The sequence below is a fragment of the Mus caroli genome, chromosome 15, assembly GCF_900094665.2.
Source record: "Mus caroli chromosome 15, CAROLI_EIJ_v1.1, whole genome shotgun sequence".
Taxonomy (NCBI): Eukaryota; Metazoa; Chordata; class Mammalia; order Rodentia; family Muridae; genus Mus; species Mus caroli.
Genome location: NC_034584.1, coordinates 92,837,543 through 92,847,554, shown reverse-complemented (window position 1 = coordinate 92,847,554; position 10,012 = coordinate 92,837,543). Strand labels below are relative to the sequence as shown.

At 47.7% G+C, this 10,012-nt stretch overlaps 1 protein-coding gene and 1 pseudogene across 1 annotated transcript in view; one reads left to right on the top strand and one right to left on the bottom strand.

Annotated features, from left to right (window-relative positions):
- Spats2 (spermatogenesis associated serine rich 2) overlaps positions 1-9,216 on the bottom strand; it is a 78,660-nt gene extending 69,444 nt beyond the window's left edge. The window contains exon 1 of the mRNA XM_021183323.1: positions 8,912-9,216. The gene's annotated coding sequence lies outside the window, so the exon portion shown is untranslated. The remainder of the gene's footprint in view (positions 1-8,911) is intronic.
- LOC115029495 lies at positions 2,198-2,298 on the top strand (annotated as a pseudogene).
- Positions 9,217-10,012: the final 796 nt, after the last annotated feature.

The following is a 10,012-nucleotide window of genomic DNA, read 5'->3' as shown; positions in this document are numbered from 1 at the left end:
AAAAACCAAAATTAAAAAAAAGGGCACCAAACATTCACGCACTCACACACACCACACACATATATACACCTATACACATAAAATAAAAATGAAATTTTAAGGGGAAGGGGCTGGAGAGCTGGCTCAACAGTTAAGAGCTCTGGTTGCTCTTGCAGAGGACCTGGGTTCCCTTCCTGCAGAAGCAGCTGGAGCTCTGTGAGTTCAAAGCCTCATAGCAAGTTCTAAGCCAATGAGGACTCATAGTGAGATCCTGTTATAAAATTAAACTTAATTAATTAATTAAAATATAAATATAATAGAGCCCTTCTCGATAAGATCCTTACATAGAGGGTTTATTCAGAATATGCAGGTGGGCTTACAAAGCAACTTACTATAAAGGTATAACCCAACAGAAAAGGCAGAAAAGCCACTTGTGCGACACACTAATACGTACTTAGAATCTAAGTAACAGTAGGCCAGCAAGACCCAGCTGTGTGCTAACCACATCGACAAGCTATAATCACAGACCAAGTGGATAATTCAAGGAGAAACAGTGCTCTCGGGCTAAGAGTAGGCTTAAAACAGCAGCAAGCCAATTACTGCTGAACAGAGCCATGCAGTCTACATAGAAGACAATGCAGGTTTTACAAACTCATGTTTGCCCTACTACCCACACCAAAGGAACTGATATCAGCAGTGTTTTCAAGCTTAAAATATATTCTTTCATACACACACACACACACACACACGGCTTAACTACATTATATAGTGGTCTTATCTTCAGTCCCCAAACTCTTGAGCCTAAGTAAAGAATGCACACACATATGTACACTCCACTGCCAATAGTCATGTCTTCTGGTTGAATAGCATTTTAAAAAACTCTATATTACCAGCAATCCAATGTTAACTTAGGGTCTGGGTCAGTAAAAAGGCCTCCTGCGACTGGGGAGAATCCCCCAACACTTCTAACCTGCTTGTAAGTAACCACAAATTCATCACAGGACACTAGCTACTGTACTAAGCTAAGCCACATCTTCACTCTGAGAACGAACGTCGTAAAGGTTTGGAGCTTCCACAGAATGTGAACAGCGATGAAGTATGTTTCAAAACAGAATGTGAACAGCGATGAAGTGTGCTTCAAAACCCACGCCTCCGAGCTGCCGAGCTGCGCGTGAACACTTGACAGTAGCTGCTGGCCTCTGGTGAAGCCTCACTGTCCAGAGCAAAGGGTTTATAAACCTCAAACATTTAAGAGCTCAGGATCAATTCAACTATCCAACAGTCGGCCTGAGCTTCAGAGACCCCCTCCACAGCTAAGCGTGGCCTCACTAAGTTTCCACAAAGCTCCAGGCAAGCAGCGTATGAACCCAGCGTCACTCTAATACCCAATAACCATAGGCAAGATGAAGGCATAATTAACCTCCATGGGACATTTAGAAAAAATAAAACGGGAGGTGGGACCATCCTGAGGGACCATTTGCCGTGGCTATTTCAACCTTTATATTTGGTATTATGTGACAACTCAGACCCATGAAAAGAAAGGAATGGAATCAAATGACTTCAACTTTCTGTTCTAGTCAAGCTTTGCAGTGAGCTATCGCAAACACTTGAAGTAGCTCGGTGTGATGGCATACATCTGTAATCTCAGGGTCCTGAGGCAAAGCATTGTCTGGATTGGCTCAAGTTTCCAGGCCAGTCTTGATTACACAGGGAATCTGAGATCAGACCAGCCTAAACGGTAAGACCTTTGTCTAAAAACAAAAACTAAAACTAAACAAGCAACAACAACAAAAACCAAGCACGTGTCTGGCAGTTAGATCATTTTCAATGAATGAAAAAAATATAAAAGGCCAATAGTAACCAGCAACTGATAGAGGTAAAACCTCTCTAAACGAAGAAACAAGTACACCCAGGCAAGCCTACTGAAAATGCTCTACGCTACTGACATTGTTCTATAGCTACAGCACTCTGAAGACGGCACTCACATTTGCATGTGTGGATGAGGAGATCTGTACGGGACAAATGGTTCCTTCTCCATTAGAAAAACTGACCAAAGCATCCCCTTTGCAATCATTTCTACTGCAAGGGTCCTGCCTGTACAGACAGAGTCAGTGAGCAAGCGCCATCCCTTATACGTGAGTTGAGTGCCACCTTCAGCCAAGCAGGTAATAAAATTACCACTTTGAAGTAACTCAACTTTCTCAAAACATTAAATGTGAGCTGTTGGACAAAGGCCAACAGATGCAAAAAATAAATCCTCTTTTGCAACCCAGAGCTCATTGCTCAGTATGAGTTTTGATGCATACAAGAAGGAATGTAAGCACAAAGGTGTCATTGATGAAGTTGGTTCTAGCAATATACAGTTTATCTTATAAAGGTAATGCAGTAGATGAATATTCCTTTTTTTTTTAAAGGCTTGTCTTGATTATGGAGTCAGAACTGGAAGATACCAATGAATGGATGTGTGTTTCAGTGTTGCACTGCTATTTCCTTCATAAAGAGTAGAGTTCTGAGTGTTAGGAATGGATATGAGAAGACTCTCCAGAGATGATGGGTGACACAAGTGAACCCTACCTTAAAATGGTTTAAAGATAATTGAAGGAGCTGGAGAGATGGCTCAGAGGTTAAGAGCACTGACTGCTCTCCTGGAGGTCCTGAGTTCAATTCCCAGCAACCACATGGTGGCTCACGACCATCCGTAATGAGATCTGACCTCCTCTTCTGGAGTGTCTGAAGACAGCTACAGTGTACTTACATATATAATAAATAAATAAATCTTAAAAAAAAAAAAAAGATAATTGAAGGTTCCCTAAAGTAAATTGAAGAAATCCTCAAATCTTCTGGGCTAGATGACATTTGAGAAAGGTGATCTGGATGGACTGCAAAGGAATCAAATCCCTTAAATAATAATTTATTTGACTTCATTTTTAAAAATAAATAATTATATACAGTAAAAAAGAAAAAGAAAATGGACAGCAAAGGAATAAAATCCCTTGAATAATAATTTATTTGACTTCATTTTTAAAAATAAATAATTATATACAGTAAAAAAGAAAAAGAAAATGGACAGCAAAGGAATAAAATCCCTTGAATAATAATTTATTTGACTTCATTTTAAAAAATAAATAATTATATACAGTAAAAAAGAAAAACCAACCAACAAACAAACAAAACCATTAAATGTGGACAGCCAGGCATGTGGTCTATATCTGGAAGGGTGACATGGGGACGCACCCCTTTAATCCCCGGCAGGCGGATCTCTGAGTTCAAGGCCAGCCAGGGCTCCACAGAGACCCTGTTTCAGAACAAACCAAACAAACACAAAGCCAACCTGGACTACATATTAAATTCCATTCTACTTTGGGCTACAGAGAGTGTACGTGCCTCAAAAACAAACAAGTCAGGTGTAGTGTCCCATGCTTGCATCCCAGCACCTGCTTAGTAGAGACAGACAGGAGGATCGGGAATTTGAAATCATCTACGGTGTACTTAGGTCTGAGGCCTGTCTGGCTTCAGGACAACCTGATCTCAAAGGAAAAACATGTGGCTGGGTCGTCGAGTAATTCTTCACTGTTATAGTTGTATTTTGTAAGACGGTCTAGTGCTATAGCCCAGGCTGCCCTTAAACTAGAGGCAGGCCTCCATGATTCCGTCCCTGGAGTTTTCGATTGCAGGCACAAGCCACAGCGCCTTGCTTGATCCAGCAGTATCCCTGACAACTGAGCATGAGGACTCTGGGTATTATTCATAATAGCCCAAAGGCATCAAGCAGCCTAGATGCCCACTGAGGATGGAGAGACAAATCAACAGCGTTACAGGATGCTCTGGTGAGCACCTGGGCTCAGCTACCCGAGAGGATGAGGCAAGAGGCGTGTTTGAATCCAGGAATTCAATGGCTTAGTGCATATGGCCCTAAATTCAATCCCCAGTGCACACAGGCATGTGCACACACACTCGTGCACGCACACACACACACACACACACAAAGAGAGAGAGAGAGAACAAACCCCATTATCTACAAAATGCACAGAATACCTCCACTCACTGGGACAGGAGGGAAACAGCAGAATCGTGGTTGACAGAGGCTCGGCACAGACGGGAAAATGGGGAGTTGCTGTTTAGTACACGGTGACCGTCTTCATTTTGGAAGAGAAAAGTTCATATTGGTGATGGTGTCCAGCCAGGAGAGTATCTAATGCTGTGGTCTGTACACTTAAAATGGTCAAAAGGTCCTCTAACCTGATCCCGGTTTAATCCATTTTAGTAAAAGATTGTGGTTTATTTGCTTCTTTGTTTATTTGAGACGGAGTCTCCCTGTGTAGACCTGCCTGAGCCGGACTTATATTTTACCACAGTAATTAATAAATAAATGAATAAATAAATAAATAAATAACTCAAACAACCAAGAAAGAAACCTTGCTAACTAGAGCCCAGAATCAGGCCCTCAGTACAAAGGGACGGGTCGGAGGTCGGGCATCCTCCTAACGCTGCATGCACGCTCTGGGGAGGTGGGGAGGGTATAAGGAAGCTGAGCCCTGCTCTGCGCCAGGTGTCTTGTGGTCGCATGACGAAGGGGCTCCTCCTTCCCTGAGACAAAACAAATCCGAGCCTCTCCTACGAAGGCAGTGAGACTGGTCTAAGCGGTTGTACTTCTGAGAAGTAACGGGCTCCAGAAGGACAGTAGCTCTGTCACCCCCAGCTTCAATACCCTGGCTCTATGGTGGGAAACCACAGGTAGTGATTTTAAAAAAAAAAAAAAAAAAAAAAAAAGCACCTAGAAAGTTGACTGTTCAGCACCTGGAACACACCACCTCAACAAAAGAAAATGCCCTCCCCTCCCCTCCTTCCCCTCCCTCCCTCCCCTTCTGTTATTCACTAGCATCTATAGCCTGAGCAGCCTCTAAGGATCACGCTGGTGTTTTGGCCAGTAACCTACAGCTCCTCCCTCAGGCCCCAGCTGTTTCTCTGTTCTATCCATTCTGGGTTTCCTGTCTATATTTAGATATAATATCAGTATCAACTGTGGGATCAACAGGTGCTTGGAGAGCCCTTGAGCACCGAGCAGTTTTCAATTGTTTTCCCAAGTTAATTGGCTCGGGCTCTGCAACTGGCTGCCTTGACTCCGCTCAGTGTGAGTACTGAACAGGAAAAGCGCGGTCACAGGACGAAGCTCAGTGAGATGTTTTAGCACTGTTACCTTCAGAACCCAAGAAGCCTTTAAGGCCACAGGACAGACGGAATTACCCTACAAACCAACCCAAGCAAAAGCATTGTTTGTTGTCAAGACAGATGTGCACATGCCTGTAATCGCAACATCTGGAAGGCAAAGCAAAAAGACTAAGGAGAGACCGGGCTGGATGACAGGACCGTCTCCAGAAGGACAGAGGATGGGAGGGGGAGGCAAGAAGTTGTCATAACAGACTCAAGTTTCAACCGATTCACACTGCTTTATGGCAGCGCTGCTTAGCACTTAGGAGCTCTCGAAGAGGAGTTTGGTTCCCGCATCAGGAAGCTCATGGCTGCCTGCAACTCCAGCTTCAGCATACACACTGCACACGGACACAGACACGGACACAGACACGGGGACAGACACACAGACACAGACACACACAGACACACACACACACGCACGCAAGCACACAATCTGTTTTGAAAAGGGTGACTAGAGCCGGGCGTTGGTGGCGCACGCCTTTAATCCCAGCACTCGGGAGGCAGAGGCAGGCGGATTTCTGAGTTCGAGGCCAGCCTGGTCTACAGAGTGAGTTCCAGGACAGCCAGGGCTACACAGAGAAACCCTGTCTCGAAAAACAAAAAAAAAGAAAAGAAAAGGGTGACTAGGCCAGTTCATTCCTGCAACGCCAACAGTTGGGGGGGCTGAGGTGGGAGGAGAGCCTGAGCTATAGATGAAACCTGTGTCAGAGCAAGAGAGGGCCCGAGCACCTGGCCTGGTGGCACACGGTTAATCTGGATGCTCGGAGGTGGCAGAGGCGGTGGGAGTCAGAGGTGGACGGCTCTCTGTTGAGGTTGAGGCCAGCCTCCGTCTAACAGAGCTCCCAGTCAGCCAAGGCTACAGTGAGAATGCCTCAGAAGAAAAAGAGCGAAAACACAGGAGAAGAGGGGCACACATGTGTCTCAGTCAGTTGACAGAGTGCACGAAGCCCTAGGTTCCATGCCTCCAGAACCTTCCGGCTGCAGCTTCGTGTGTCTGTAATCCCCTATAATCCTGGCCGGCAGGAGGTGGGAGCTGGAGGACTGGAAAATTAAAGAAGCCTTGCAAACAGAGACAGGTCTGGATCCGGCTTCCTTACTCACTCATTCTGTGACCGCAGCAAACTATTTCATCTCTGAATTGATTGATTGATTTTGTTGTTGTTGTTTTTAGTTTTTCTAAACAAGATTTCGCTGTGTAGCCCTGGCTATCATGAAAATCACTCTGTAGACCAGGCTGGCCTCAAACTCAGAGATCTGCCAGCCTCTGCCTCCCGAGTGCTGGGATTAGAGAGGTGGGCCACGGCTGCCTGGCTTTTTTTTTTTTTTTTAAATCTCTAAATTTATAAAGAGAATTATATTAAATGTGATGACTAACGAGATTATACATGAAAGAGCAATCTTAGCACTTCGCCTAGCACTTTTACGAGGTCAGGAGCCACACTTCACCAGGGACACTATACTCTCTCCTGGCTTTGACCTGGAGGTGAGGGGTGAGACGGGGCCTCCTGTACTGCAAGTCCAGGATGATCTCAAACTATGTACGCAAAGGTGGAGGCCCTTGAGCCTCTGACCCTACTTCCCAAGCGCTGAGCTTACACTCCTGCAGCAGTACCTCTGGCTTCTCACTTGACCCTTGTAGAAGGAAAAGAACCATTTATCCAGGCATGGCTGCCTCATGTGCCTGTAACCCCACAACTCTGGAGGCTGAGACAGAATTAAGAATCACAGGGCAGCTTGGGCTGCAGAGTGATAGCGACTCTAGAAGAGACCTGACAAAAGGTCTAGTGGTTAAGCGTGTGTACCGCTCTTGCAGAGGATCAGAGTCCGAGTCCCAGTAACCACCTCAGGAGACTCACCTCCCGTTCCAGGGAATCCCAACCCCTCGTCTAGCCTCTGGGGACACTGCGCTAGAATGCACAAAAACACTGACACACGCCTCATTTAAAAATAAAAAGAATTTTTTTTCTAATTTTTAAGTTTTTTTCATTTATTTTTAATTTTTTTTTGTTTTCCAAGATAGGATTTCTGTGCGCGGCCCTGGCTGTCCTGGAATTCATTTTGTAAACCAGGCTGGCCTCGAATTCACAGAGATCTGCCTGCTTCTGCCTCCTGAGTGCTGGGATTAAAAGCATGCATGGCCACCATCAGGCTCTCAGTAAGAATTTTTAAAGGTGCATTTTAGGTCATGATTTTTTGGATATTTAAAAGGTGGCCTAATGCTGCCCGTTATCAGAAACACAGCTGAAAACTATAAACGGATGACTGCCCAGAAATTTTAGTTTAGATGAGTCAGCAAAACTTCACTGTCTCACCAATGAAAAGCTTAACGCACACATCTATGAATGCATAATGATAATTATAGCTTCAGAATCAGTGATCTTCCAGTCAGTGCTGTATCAAATTTGGCCTGGAAATCAAAGTATAAAGAAGATACAGGCCCAGCCTCACAGCTGTAATCCCAGCAGCTGGGAGTCTGAGGCAAAAGAACTTTTTACTTCAAGGCTAACTGGGGTTACACAATAGGTCACAAGCCAGCCTAGGTTACTGATAAAGACTAAGACCACCCCAAGGGGGGAGCCTGAGGGGGGGTGGAATGCAAAGTCCATAACCCTGAAATACTTATTCACAGGACTCCCAAACCACCTAAACTCAAAAATGCGAGAATGTGGAGGCAGTTTGAGCACTAGGAATCAGCATCCCTGAACAATTTCTAAAAACAAAAACCCAAGCTCCCTTCCCCCAAGCACAAAACCAGAATTAGGTAGTTTATGAACATTTTTTTTTCCAGCCGGAACATTTCTCACTGGGAAACGAAAATTCTAGCAAAAGACAGACAACTTAAATTTAAAAAGAAAAAAAAAAAATCACAGTTATTCATTACTTTTCAACCCAAACATCTTCAACTCCGCAGTATCGCTGACCTCGCTCATGGGAGAGTACTGCTGGTAATGTGTTCTCTCTTGCTTCCATAAATACGGAGAAATTATATACAGTAGTCTGCTGAGCTGATCGAGAATAAATATTACAGTTTTGCCTTACAACCAAATGAACTATAAATAATAATAATAAAATTACTGGGAGAAGGGCTTGCATGCCTTAGCAAGGGGCCAAGACTAGCCCACTCCCCCCCACCCCCAAAAAAATCCAATCATCTTGGATGAATTAGGAGACGAAGCCCCTCTTGTGCACCTCTATCCTAGGCTCTGGTTTAATTCAAAACCAAACTCGTATTTCTTTGCCTCTCTTTGCCTTTTCTAGTCCGGTTTCCTCTCAAATTCCGAAATTGTCCTTCTACCCTTTAAGTCCCATGATGGCACTTGCGTCCTGACACAATGCAGAAGACTTTTACACATGCCCATCTCGCCGTACTTCACATTTCAATCGACCCATTATTTCATTCTTTCCGATCCCCCCCGCACGTAGTTTCTTAAATCTAGGACCGCACACACGCTCACGCCAGAGTCCCCCTCACTCCATTGTTTCTCCGGCCTATCCTCTGGAAACTCCCCAACTCGGACCCGTGTGCTTCGCTCCCCCTTTAACCCCAGAAACCCGCGGCCCTCTCCACACGGCGGGTCCCACAGGGCTCCCGGTCCCCCTCCTCTCGGTACCCCAACCCCCAACAACTGCCCCTTCCCTCTTTTCCCTTCCTCGAGCCCTCCCTCCACCTCCGGCCCCTCTCGCCCCCGCCACCCACTTCACCCAACACCCCCAGCCTCACCTAGCCCGGGCTCCCTGCAGCCGCCGCGTCCCCCAGTTCCGGGCTCTGCGTTCCGGACGCTCCCGGGTCTGGGATGAGGAAAGAAGAGCCTCCGCCTCCTCCTCGCCCTCGTCCTCCGGAGCCGCCGCCGTCGCTGCCGCGCTCCTCCCCCAGCTCGCCCGAGGCCCGACGCCGCCCCGCCCCCACCGCCGCCTTCCCCGCGTCCCTCGTCCGCCGGGCGGCCGGGCAGAGCCTCGCAGGCGCGGCTGGGGCCCGAGTGCCCGCGGATCCACAGCGACCCTCGTCCGCCCGCACTCGCGCTGCCGCTCGCCCCTCTCGCCCCGCCTCGGAGCCCGCGCGCGCGCGCGCTCGTGCGTGCGCCCCCCGCCAGCCGGAGCGCAGGGCGCGTGCTCGCGCCGGCGCGACCCCGATGCGCCGCACGCGGGAGACCCGAGCCGAGGGGACCGGGGCGCGCGGCCGGGTTACCGCTCCTCTCAGGCGCTCTCCCTTCGCGCGGGGTTCGCGCGCCTGAGTTGCGGGAGACGGGGAATTAATTCCCTGAGGGGTTGAAGGAGCGGGTCGGGGGCCAAACGGGAAGGAACGGCGGCGAGACGAGCGGGGCGCGTACTCGCGTCCGCGTGCGGGAAAGGCGACCTAAAGCGGCCGGGCTGGGAGTGGGCGCCAGCGTGCCCCTAAGTGAAGAGCCGAGCGGGAACTGACGGAAAGAGCCGAAACTCACCGGAGGTGGCCGAAGATTCCCAATGGGAACCTAGAGCCTTTTGCTCCAGGTCTGCAGGCACGTCCGTCCTCTCTAGCAGGGAACAATTCAGCCGCTCACTCCCTTTAACTTTGCCCGCCTCCGGACCTACCTTCTGCTCCTAGAGGTTATTTCAGAGCCACCCGGCCACCCAGCCTGGTGGGAGAGGGTCTGGAGAGAGGATGTGCGAGCGAACGACCTCACACTTCCTGCATCCCTCTACGTGGCTGTGATTAGGAGCGCCTGTTGTCGAATCTTTCTGTTAAATACCTAACTTGGTAATCAGGGCTCGAAATCTCCAGCCTCTCCAGAGCCAGATCATCGCTAGTATTGTCGTATCTTTTGAGTTAGTGTCTTACTGGTTG